The sequence below is a fragment of the Protopterus annectens genome, chromosome 10.part0 (assembly GCF_019279795.1).
Source record: "Protopterus annectens isolate FY-2018-M chromosome 10.part0, PAN1.0, whole genome shotgun sequence".
NCBI classification, from domain to species: domain Eukaryota; kingdom Metazoa; phylum Chordata; order Ceratodontiformes; family Protopteridae; genus Protopterus; species Protopterus annectens.
In genome coordinates, this window is record NC_056744.1 from 894,310,147 (window position 1) to 894,321,863 (window position 11,717).

Consider the following 11,717-nt stretch of genomic DNA (forward strand, 5'->3'; position numbering starts at 1 on the left):
GTCTGCAGATTGGTTGGCAGTGGTGTTTTTACAGTGTCGAGTTGCCAGCCTGGCACCCAACCTTCACAGAAGGCACACACATGCACCTACCTGCATGTCTTTAAAGCCCAGTCGACTATAGGGAGGACATGTAGACTCCACACAGAAGGAACTCCAGCCAATAATTGAACTGGAGAACCTCTTGCTGTGAGGTGACGATGCTAGCCGCTGCACCACCATGGCCATGTGCAAGCACTTGATAGCGAGGTTAAAAAGAAAATGTATATACAATTTCATAACAAGGTATAAGGAGAGAAAAACAGACTTTAATAGACTATTTACAGACTGTGTGCAAAGATGTCATGGACATTACAAAGATTTATGATAAGAGATGTTTGTGGACCAGGGATGGGAATGTGGAGCTGTTTTACAAATGCAAAATGAAAACATAATACATGTACACAGTATAATTAATGTGGATGGAAATAGTTTGTGAACTATTTGGGGCAATAAAAGACATGTTTCTTTTGTGGTAGAAAATGACCATTTGATTAGCAACTGTGATAAAAGTGTTTTATTTGTGCTAAACAGGTCACAGAACAAAAAGATGTGAACAAAAATGTATAAAATGTGAACCAACAGGGCACTCGTGGATGGATCATGATATAAATGGGAAGGAAACAGGGAAAGAAGAACAAGTGAAAGAAAGTGCTTTACAGTATAACATAGAAAGGGGTCAGGATGAAAAGAAAAAAGATGGCGTAATGGTAGAGGTAAAAGAGTCACGAATGACTGAGGGATACAAAAGGGAAGACAAAGGAAAGAGGATGAAATACGTAATTCTAGATAAGAAGGGGATTCTGAATGGGTGATGATTAAAAGTAAAAGGAACTCCATTAGGAAAAGAGTTAAATACAGAAAATGAAAATTTAAAAGTATAGCTTTGGGAAAGAATAAAAAAGAAAAGGGATCAGGAAAATAAATAGATAATTGTCTTCATTAAGTGAAAATCTTAGCTATAAATGTGAATACTATAAATAATGTAAAAACAAGATTAGGTGTATTAGAATGGTGTGGGTTGCTTGGTATGGATATTGTAATATTATTAGATATTAGAATTTTAATGGAAGGAGAGAGAAGAGAAGTAAATGAATTATGGGAGGATAACGTTACATGGAATATAGGAGATGAAAAGGTATAGCAATTTTAAGTAAAGAAGCTATAGAAATTGGGATTATACTTTAGTGATAATAGGCAGAATGACAACATTAGATGTAAGATGGAATCAATATATAGAATTGTTACAATATATGCATATGTCCTACAGAAGCAAATGGAGATAATGTTTAGGAAGATTCTTAATTATGTTAGTGTTAATATGCAAATAATATCAACAGGGGGTTTTAATTGTGACCTAAGGCAAAAGAGAAAAGAATGGGCAGATGTTAAGGTAATTTCAGAAATCTTAAAAAGTGAAAAGTTGCAATTATGGAGTAATAAACATTAGACATATGAAAGAGGTAACTTGAGAACAGAAACTCATTATTCCATAGTTTTTCTGAGAGTTTAGAAATGTTATACAATGGGATAAAAATAACAGGATTTTCAGATCATGTAGCAAATTTGATAAAGATACAAGAAAAAGAAGGATACTTAAAATAGGGAGCGGCATTAAAAGAATAAATGAAACAGAATTAAATGGACAAGAAAAATGATTATGCAATTATTATCAGATCATATAGATATGAAACTGTCTTATAAGGATTGGACAAGTTGGTGGATAGGTTTGAAAGAAAAATATAGAGGTTTTAAAATGGCAAACAGTAAAAAAAACACAAGAAAGGTATGACTACAAGGAGACTAGTTATCAAGCATTTAAAGATATAATAAATAATAAAGACAGAATTGTGGAAAAAGAAAAAAAGTTATCTAAATGAATCAATAAAAGTTAAAAAAAATGTTATTTAAGCAAAGATATTTTTTGCAAAGAAAGAAAGAGGAAGTGGCATCTTACTTAAACAAATTGGTAAAAAAAAATAGACGCCTAATAAGGGAATTAAGATATGAGACTGGAAATATAATCAAGACACAGAAAGAAATAAGGTCTGCAATAAAAGAACATATTGCAAAAACATTTCTGAATATAAAATCATAGGAGATCATAAATGGTGATTAAATAAATTAACTGAAGAAGATAATGAGGTAATAGAAAAAAAAATAGCACTGGAAAAAATTGAAAATGTTTTGAAGACAGTGAATCTGGAATCAGCTACAGGACTGGATGGAATTGAATATTTAATGTACAAAGATATGCAAGACTGGCAAAAAAAAATATTTCTTAGAGGTTCTAAATGAATGGTTAGAGAAAGGAGTTGAAGATGAAAGAATATGTATGGGAGCAATGAAATGTATATGGAAAAAAGGAAAGAAAACATATAAAAAATTGGAGACCAATAGTGTTGAATAATGTGGATTATAAGATATTTATGAAAGTAATAGAGACGAGAATAGAAAGTAAAGTAAATAAGTTATTGAATGAGACAATATTTGTGATAAAAGGAAAAGGGGGTCAAGATCTTTTGATGATAACAGAAGTGGCAGATGATATGATAAACTGAAATTCAAATCAAGATTTTGACAGGGGATGTGAGTAAAGCTTTTGTTAAGATACAACATGCAGTGTGCTATGAGAGATTTTAAAAGAATATAATCTAAGTAAGAAAATAATTAATATTTTTGTCTCAGTGTATAATAAGAATAAAGTGAGAATAGTATTTAATGGCTGGCTAAGCAAGGAGATAGAAATAAAGAGTGTTATAAGGCAGGTTATGTCCAGCAAGCAGGGGCAGCTTGTGCTATAGGACTGCAGGACTGCAGCCCCCCACTTGTAGAAAGCAAAAAGAAAACATAAATTGCGAATCCCCCATCTGTAGAAAGTAAATAGAAAAAAAAAAACATGAGTCCCGGAACTCCATACATGCGTGCTTAGTTCCTGGTACTCAGAACTCCAGACTGCTGTGTTAGGCAGTCTGGATAAGGAAGAAAGGGAACTCCACCCTGCCAGCCCAGAAGTCTGTGTGGTGATGACCTCACAGACCAGAAGAACACTGGACTGCATCACCTGCAGGCTGAAGACCCAGCTTACTCATGTCTTGCAGGCTGCTGCAGAGGACAGATTCAGGCCACTACGGAGGACAAGAACTTAGCTCTACAGAGGATGCACAGTTGATCAGGCTGCTGCAGAGGATAAGGACTTAGATCTTCTGCTATGGTAGGGTGTTTCAGGACTGTTCTGGCAAAGTGTGTGTGTGTATGTGTGTGTGTGTGTGTGTGTGTGTGTGTGTGTGTGTGTGTGTGTGTGTGTAATGCCCCAGTTGCTACACACTTGTGGCTAGAGAGAACACATGGTGGTGGGAAGAGAATACTCAGGCTTGAACCCTGTACCTTGAGGTGCAGGTAGTAAGGGCCTGAATTCCCTACCCACCACCATTTGTAAAAAAATTGCAGGTTTTTGCATCATATTTGTTCTGTTCCTCATAAAATCTGGGGTTTCTATATGTTTGTTGTTCCTGGCAAAGTCAGCAGTGCAGTGGTGCACTGGTAGTATTGTTGCCTGACAACTACAGGTTCTCTGGTTTGATTCTTGGCTGGGGTGCTTTCTGTGTGGAGTCTGCATGTTTCCCATCTTACAGTGTTTCTCCCTGCTCTGCTGTAAATTGGCTCTTGTTCCAAGTCAGATTTTCCTTGTTAACAAATGTTAAATAAAAATAACAGGCATTTGAATTTCAGAATTCATATTCTTCAGAAAGTACATGACATTTTATTCTAGCAATTTTCTAAGTTTATAACAGGGATATTTGACATTTGTCCTTATTTTTGGTACTGTATTCCCCCATTATTGGCTTCATCCAGGTTTTTTGTGCTAAGGTTGAGAGCTATGGTGAGAACTGAATTCACTGAATATGTTTGGGGGCTGTATTCCCCCATTACTGGCTTTGCCCATGTGTTTTCTGCTAAGAGGTTGAGAGGTATGGTGAGAACTGAAGTCACTAAATATGTTTGGGGGCTATATCCCCCATTATTGGCTTTGTTCAGGTGTTTTGTGCTAAGAGGTTGACAGCTATGGTGAGAGCTGAATTCACTAAATGGTAGTCATTTAAGTTTCAGTCTTCCTCTCTTTCACAAAACATTTATTTGGCATAGTGGTATGTTGCTCTGACTGTTTTGCACAGGGTTCCCCTGGGTTCGAGACTTGGCAGTAAAATGCATGGTGGTAGTACAGCATTTTATTGTAGCAACTTTCCAACATTATACAAGCAATGTTTAAAATGTGCCCCTGGTTTTTGGGCTTTTGTCCCCCCCCCAATAAATTTTGGCTTTTTCCAGATTTCTTGTGCTGCAAAGTTCAGAGATAAAGCAGAGTGTTGAGTAGATTTTACAAGGAGCTGAGAGCTGCAGGGGAACAAAAGTTTTGTACTGCTTATGGTGAGTCAACTTGCATTGTTAATAACACAACAGGTAGTGTACTTGCTTTTGATTTAGAATGCTGTGGGTTCTACTCCCACAGTAGGTAGATGCATTGCTGATACTGTACTGTGTTGTAAATTGGGTGGATGCTGCAGTCCTTTTTGGCGAAGATACCTAGTAACTATGAACCTATTATCAGTTTGCCATCTATCCTCTACTGCGATATTACTAGCTTATCATTTTTTTAATGCAACATGGGCAATTTATTCCTCAAGGGCAACAACCACTTTATTTGTAGATGAAACAATGACATAAAGTTGTTTGCTAGCAGCAACCTCTTCATTAGTTATGGATTTCTTTAATGTGGAATTATTTAGATGACTTTTACTTTTTCAGAGATTGTGCATATTTACTGATACTGGTGGACTGTAGAAGTTTGTGTAAACGTTTATGATGGAAATGTAAGTTTGAGTAGACTTTTATGATGGAAATGTTCGGAATTGGGCAGTTTTGTCATTATTGGTGCATGCATTTTGTTTCATTGTTTACTGGAAAAATGTTCAAAACAATAAATTTAAAATGCCCTCTAACAACTGTACTGTATTGTACAAGGAATATAATTTAATACAGTCAGGAAGGTGTATCAAAGAGCATGTGTATGTTTCGTGTTCAAGGGGCCTATGATTTGAAAACAGCCCAAAGTTAATCTTTATCTGCCACTGGCAAAATGTATTTTCTTTGAATGTGGGCTTCAGTGCTGTTTCAATGAATGTGAGTTTCAAGGGCAGAGAAGTTTTAATGCTAAGTCTAATTTCATTGTGAGACTGCATTGCTTTGTTTAGCAGATATCTATTAGAGTCTGTGCTGTAAAATGCAAAATAAAACATAAAATTCAGATCATCACAGAAGTAAAGCAGTATGCACATTACAGTGTTTATGGTAAATGGGGCAAAATAACCAAGGAATGGGACATTGGAATGGCTGCGGAGGGGGGGGGGGCTCCATTCAACCATGATTCTGTGAGGGGGAAGGGCAGCAAACTCAGACAGCCCCGGCTGAACTATACCTCTCAACTGTTCAAATTTTTGCAGAATTAATAGATTTTTGCTTCTTATTTTTGGTTCATTCCTCATAAAATTTGTGGTTTTCTGGCAAATCATTTAGGAATGAAGTCACTAAAAGTCAAATAATGACAGCCATTGAGTTTCAGACATTATAACCTTCAGAACAATGCATGCTAAAGCAAGACCTGTTATTCTATCAACTGTCTTAAATTTATACAAGAGCAATTTTTAGTACTGTTTGTAAGTTCCCCCAATATATTTATTTGGCCTTTCCAGATTTCCTGCATTAAGAGGTTGAGAGGTACATGCAAATAAATCACTTTATAGAATTAGGCATATCCAAACCTCTCAACTGTCCCCAGTTTTGGCTCAAAGTCTTGCTCTCCCCCTAATAACCCCTCCGCAAAATGGCAATTTTGGAAGAAACCGTGGAGGGTTTACAATTATAAATAACTGTAATGATCAGAGTTATAGATTACTTTTATTTCAGAAATGCATGTAGATGCTCTTATTTTGCCAGCTGCTCAAGTTAACAGTACTAATATTAAAAAGGTGTCCCTTCTTTGACAGGTTCCAAGCTGTATTGTGTGGCAATTTTTTATTTTTGCATCACATTTTGGTCTGTTTTTCATAAAATTTTGGTTTTCTGCCAAGTTAGTGGCAAATCATTAAAGATTGAAGTTAGAAAATAATGGCAGACATTTGAGTTTCAGATCTCATACCCTTCAGAAAATTCATACTAATGCAAGACCTACTTTCTAAGTTTATAAGAGCAATATTTAAAAATTGTCCTTATTTTTGGGCCCGTGCCCCACTTCCATGTATGGCTTTGTCCAGATTTCTTGCTCTGAGGTTGTGAGGTATGAGTGTCAGAGCTATCACCATCAGCCAGAGACATTTCAAATTGTGACATACTTGTTGCACCCCACTCCCCCATGTAGTGACTCTGGATGTGTCCAAGCAAGGCTAGGAGCAGTTATGCAGTGTAAGTGTGCAGAGTATTCCCCCATCCGAGGTAGACACAAGTACAACAGTGGCTTTTCATCTGTCCTTGATTTTGCAGAATATTCTGGTTTTCTGTCATATTTTTATACTGTTGATTTATGCTTCTTATTATTCAGAAAATGCATGCTGTTGCAGTGCCCTCTTGCTTTGTGTTTAAGTAGCAATGCTTTAATGACCATCGGGTAAGCTTGTCTGAGATTGTAAGATGCAAGTAACTTTTAATAAGCATACTGTTAAATAATTACCAACACTGAAAACCTTTTTGTTGTTGCCATGCAGAGAATACTTACATAATTAGATAATGTACAAGCCTTAGGTATTGAAATACATATGAGAGTATTTGTAATAAAGTTTTAAAGGATTACAGTATTTTCAGAAGCTCATTACATTTGTTGGAGATTTGCAGTCATCTTTGCAGGCTTTACCCGTAAACTAAACAAAATGCCAATCTGTCATGTGGGGTCCATAACCTGTGTAGTAATCCTTTAAGTAATTTATCTTGAGCTTGTCTCTTATTTGTTGTTCATTTTTTACTTTGATCATGTTTTCCCCATGAAACAAGGAGATAGTTGTTGTCAGGCAGCAGGTCTTTTTTGGATAAGAAACAGTTTTACAAGTGGGGGTATCACAGAGATTTCTACTTTCAGCATGTTACTTGGTACTTTTATAAAGCTGAATATAAGTTAAAAGTAGAACTGCAGTGCAAGGAGAAGCTTGTTTTTTTATACTTGATTTTGACTAGTATTCCAGTAATGTATTTATAAAGTAATTTATTTTTTCATGTCTCACAGCCCTTTTGTTTCCATCTAGATCTTAAGTAAGCTGTCATGTAGCCAATGCATTGAAATATTTTTCTTCTGCACTTCATTTTGTCTTGACTGGACTCTCGTAATGATGATTTGGCACCCAGGGCAGCGTATTTACTTAAAGTTCCAGTTGTTGTGTTTTTGAGCATAGCTCCACCCCTTTCTAGTTGGCCACCCCCCTTCCCATTGACCCCACCCATTCAGATGTCTCCTGCAGCCTCCCTTTAATTTGAAGTCATCAGCCACCATTGCCAGCAAGTAGGATGTTATTTGCATTAATTATGAATGCAGTTGTTAATTAAATATATTCAATGTTGAGGAAAATTGAATATTGTACAGCAAAAGGAATTCAGTTTCCAGTAATGTTTTCTTTTGTGGATGATACAGTGTTAATTATGAAAAATGAAGAATGAATGAAAACAGCCATTATGAGTTAAAGGTGATTGGTTTAAGTATTAATAAGGAAAAGAGTAAAGGATTAGGATATCTGGGTAAAATACCAGGTATTCAGTTTAATTGAGAAGGGAGGGAAATTTTAGTGATAAAATCTGGTATTGAACAACAGAGATTACTACAGTGGAAAATATGATTCATAAAATAAGAATTATTTGCGTGTTCATGTTCTGGAGAACATACAAACGTGTTCAGAAAAAAAGCTTATTTATGGAACTCAGTTATATTAGGTAAAATAGCATATTTCACAAGTGTGCCTGCAGAATATGAGAATTATTGTCTGTGTTGTTTTCATTTGTATGGGATAAAGATGAAATCCGGTTAAAAGAGGAACTCTTTATGTTATAAAACAGGAAGGAGGAGTGAGCTTATTTAACCTAACTGTGCATATATCATCATTGAATTTATATAAAGTGTTGACATGGTTAAAGGAAAAAGAACATAAGATGATAGTGAGGATAATGAAAAAAAACTATAAAGAAAGTTGGGAGAAACTTAAACATTTAAAAAGAGGGAAGGGATATTTAAGTCCAGAAATGAAAATATAACAAGAGAAAATATTGTTATGGAAGATCAATACAGGTAATATAAAAAAATAGAAAGAAATGGTATATAAATATTATTATGTCTTTTCATGGAGACATTTGGGAGAGAGAAAAATTAAATCTATAAAAGCAAGATTAAGTATATGTGAGAAATATTTTGAATACACAGATTTTCTGTGGAGATTAACATTAAGCTTCCCATAAAGGGGAATATGCCAGATACAAAGATAAAAGAAATAATTTGTATTAATTGTGGTGAGCTAGAAACTGCTGAACATGTTTTTTGTTTTAAATGTGAAAAAGTAATGCAATTATGGCAAAAGATGTCAAAAGAAAGTATACAAATTGGTGAAGTATAAAAGATATAAATATGGACATTATAAAATATGGGTATTATGGTGATAGAAAATAAAGTGATGTTAATATTTAGACAAAATGTTTTGTATAATATGGATTATTTAGAATGAAAGGATGAATGATATAAAATATAAATGTAATTGAAATTGGATATTGTCAGAAATTTTGGAAAACAATAAGATTCTGGTTGTGGAAAAAAGAGTGGGGAATTAAGAAGGTGAATGAAAAATGTTAATAGATTGAAAGATGAACAAGTTAAAAAAATGTACATATTTGTAAATAATGTGTACATGTTGCATATATATATAATGTATGTTATGGATTTTAATAAAGAAGCCCTACTCTATGGAGCTGCTAGATGGTGCCAGAGAGCTCTTACACCAGCAAGGTAGAGGCTTAAATAAAGCAGCAGCAGCAGCATGGAAGAGGAGAGAAATTCTATGGAGAGTTTGTAGGTGAAAAGTAAGAATTAGGAGAAAAATATGTTCGATGTGGAGCTTCAGCAAATTATCAAAAAGAAGAGAAAGGGGAATAAAACATACATGAGGACAGACAAAAAACATGCTGGGGAGAGGGTGAGCTAGGTGAAGAAGAAACTGCAGAATAGGAAAAATATGAAGGATAAAAATGAGGAGAGAGAGTGCATGCAGGACCAGAGGTCAGGAGAAGGGGTTGAGACTAATAATTGTTTTTGAAGTTATAGCCAGTGAAAATGTGATTATGAGGATCAAGGATTATTTGTTCATAAACCTGTAAAAATATTCATCTGGGGTAAGAGTAAAAATAAGAAAACATTTAAAATATTTCCCCTTAATTTAAAAAGAAAGAAAAGGGATAACTTTAAGAGTTCAGTAAATGCGAACAATATTATTAACACTGTAAGAAGGATAGGAGTACTGGAATGGTGGGCTGCATGTGATATAGATTTTATTTTGTTAGAGGATTCCTGGCAAGTGACGAAAGACTGAAAACAGAAAAATTATGGAGTGGAAATATAATATGGAACTTAGGAAGTGCACTTTGTTTTGGAGTGGCTGTGTTTATAAAAAGCGTGAAAATACTAGAAGTGGAACTGTTAAGGATGGGTAGGTTAACTGTTGTGGATGTGAGGTGGAGAGAACAGCTTTATGGAATTATAGCATTATGTGCATATATAATGAGCAAGGAAAGAAAGAATCTGTTTAATCAAATATTAGACTGTGATGAGTAACATGAAAATTATAATTGCATGATGTTTTAATTGTGATTTGAGGAGAAATTGTAAAAAAAAGGATAAAGATGTAAAAAAAATACAGGAAGTGATAAAATGTAGCAAATTAGCTGTAAACATGTAACAAAAGTAAATGGACTTATAGAAAAGGGGCATTTGGCTCTGAAACTGATTAGTACTTATTATCGGAAGGTATTGGTTAGCAGATGGTGATATCATTGAAATATGGTTTTCAAACCATTTAGCAATAAGGATAGAGGTGATGGAAGAAAGGGAGTATATTAAAATAGGAAAAGGGATAAAAAGAATAAATGAGAAATTATGGGATGTATTGGAGAGTGGGAGGAATTGCAATCATAGAAGAATCATATAACCATGAAGGATTGCTATAAAAACTAGTCTGAATGGTGGACTAAATTTAGAAAGAAGTATAAAAAGTGTTTTTTTTTCTAGGCAGGATGATATAAGAAAGGGAAAACATATAGAAATATATTAGAAAAAATAGTGAATAATACAAGAGTGCATTTGATATGGAAAAAGAAATATGAAAAAGAAATTGAAAAAATTAAGGCATTACTGTCTAGGCAGTGATATTATTTATAAGGAAGAAGGGAGGAGGTATCTGCATAGCTGGGTAAAATAATAAATGAAGATATTAGTATAATGAGGGAAATGAAAAACGTATGAGAAGAGGTAAAAAGAGCACAAGAGCAAATTATGCATACTGTACAGGCATGTGGGAAATAAAAGAGAATGGAAAGTAAAAAAACTAATATGGAAGAAGGATGAGAAGAATTAAAGAAACACTAAATAATATATGTTGTAAATGTTTAATGAGCATAACAAAGAGGAGAATGGAAGGAAGGCTGAGGGATATTATGGAAGAAAATATATATGGTATAAATGGGAAGGGATGTCAAGAATTGTTATCATGTATAATAAAGAGCTGTTATTAGTTGTAAGACAAATTGTAGATGATATAAGTAAAAGGAAGGATATGAGACTTATGGGGGGTGATATTATCAATGCATTTGATACAATACAATATTATGCTTTCTGGGATGCTATGGGGAAGTATGGAATCAGTAATAGAATTACAAGAGTGTACAGATCATCATGTCAATATAAAAGACTAGAGTAAGAGTGAATGGGGGGCTCAGTAATGAAACATGCATGATGTAATATGGGTTATTTGGAATGAAAAAAATTGGATGAAATTTTGCTCAATGGGAAATGGATTTTGGCAGATATATTGTGAAAAATTAGATTATGATTGTGGAAGAAGGAGTGGGGGTCAGTTATGGAAAAATAACAATGAGAATGTTATAAAAAAGTGATAAATAGCAAAAAAATAGAAATATGTATATATGTGCCTGGAATTATGTACATTTTGTAATTGTATAAATAATATTTTTATGTTGTATTCAATAAAGGGTCCCAACTCTTTTTGACAGGTGTCATGGATTTTTTTTACAGCCACTGGAGTTACCACTAACTTAGGCAGAATGGGCTGCAGTTTAACATTTCATGCAAATGAAGACACACCCAGGAGTACAAACCACCCCCCTTATGCTGCATTTCAGTGTCAGTAATCTACCTACCTGGTGTGGGAAGAGAACCGCCAGCTTTCTGATCAAACATGAGTGTGCTACCTGTTGTGACACTGACACTGTAAATTACCAGAAATGCCCCTCTCTAAAAGTTATAAGAGTCAAGCATGTGTGTTAGTTGATCTTTTTCTGAAACTATTTCATATAGCATATAAGAATAAGATATTTCAAAAATGGAAGAATACTACTCTTGAAAGTATTGCCTTACTGCCTTACCTGTT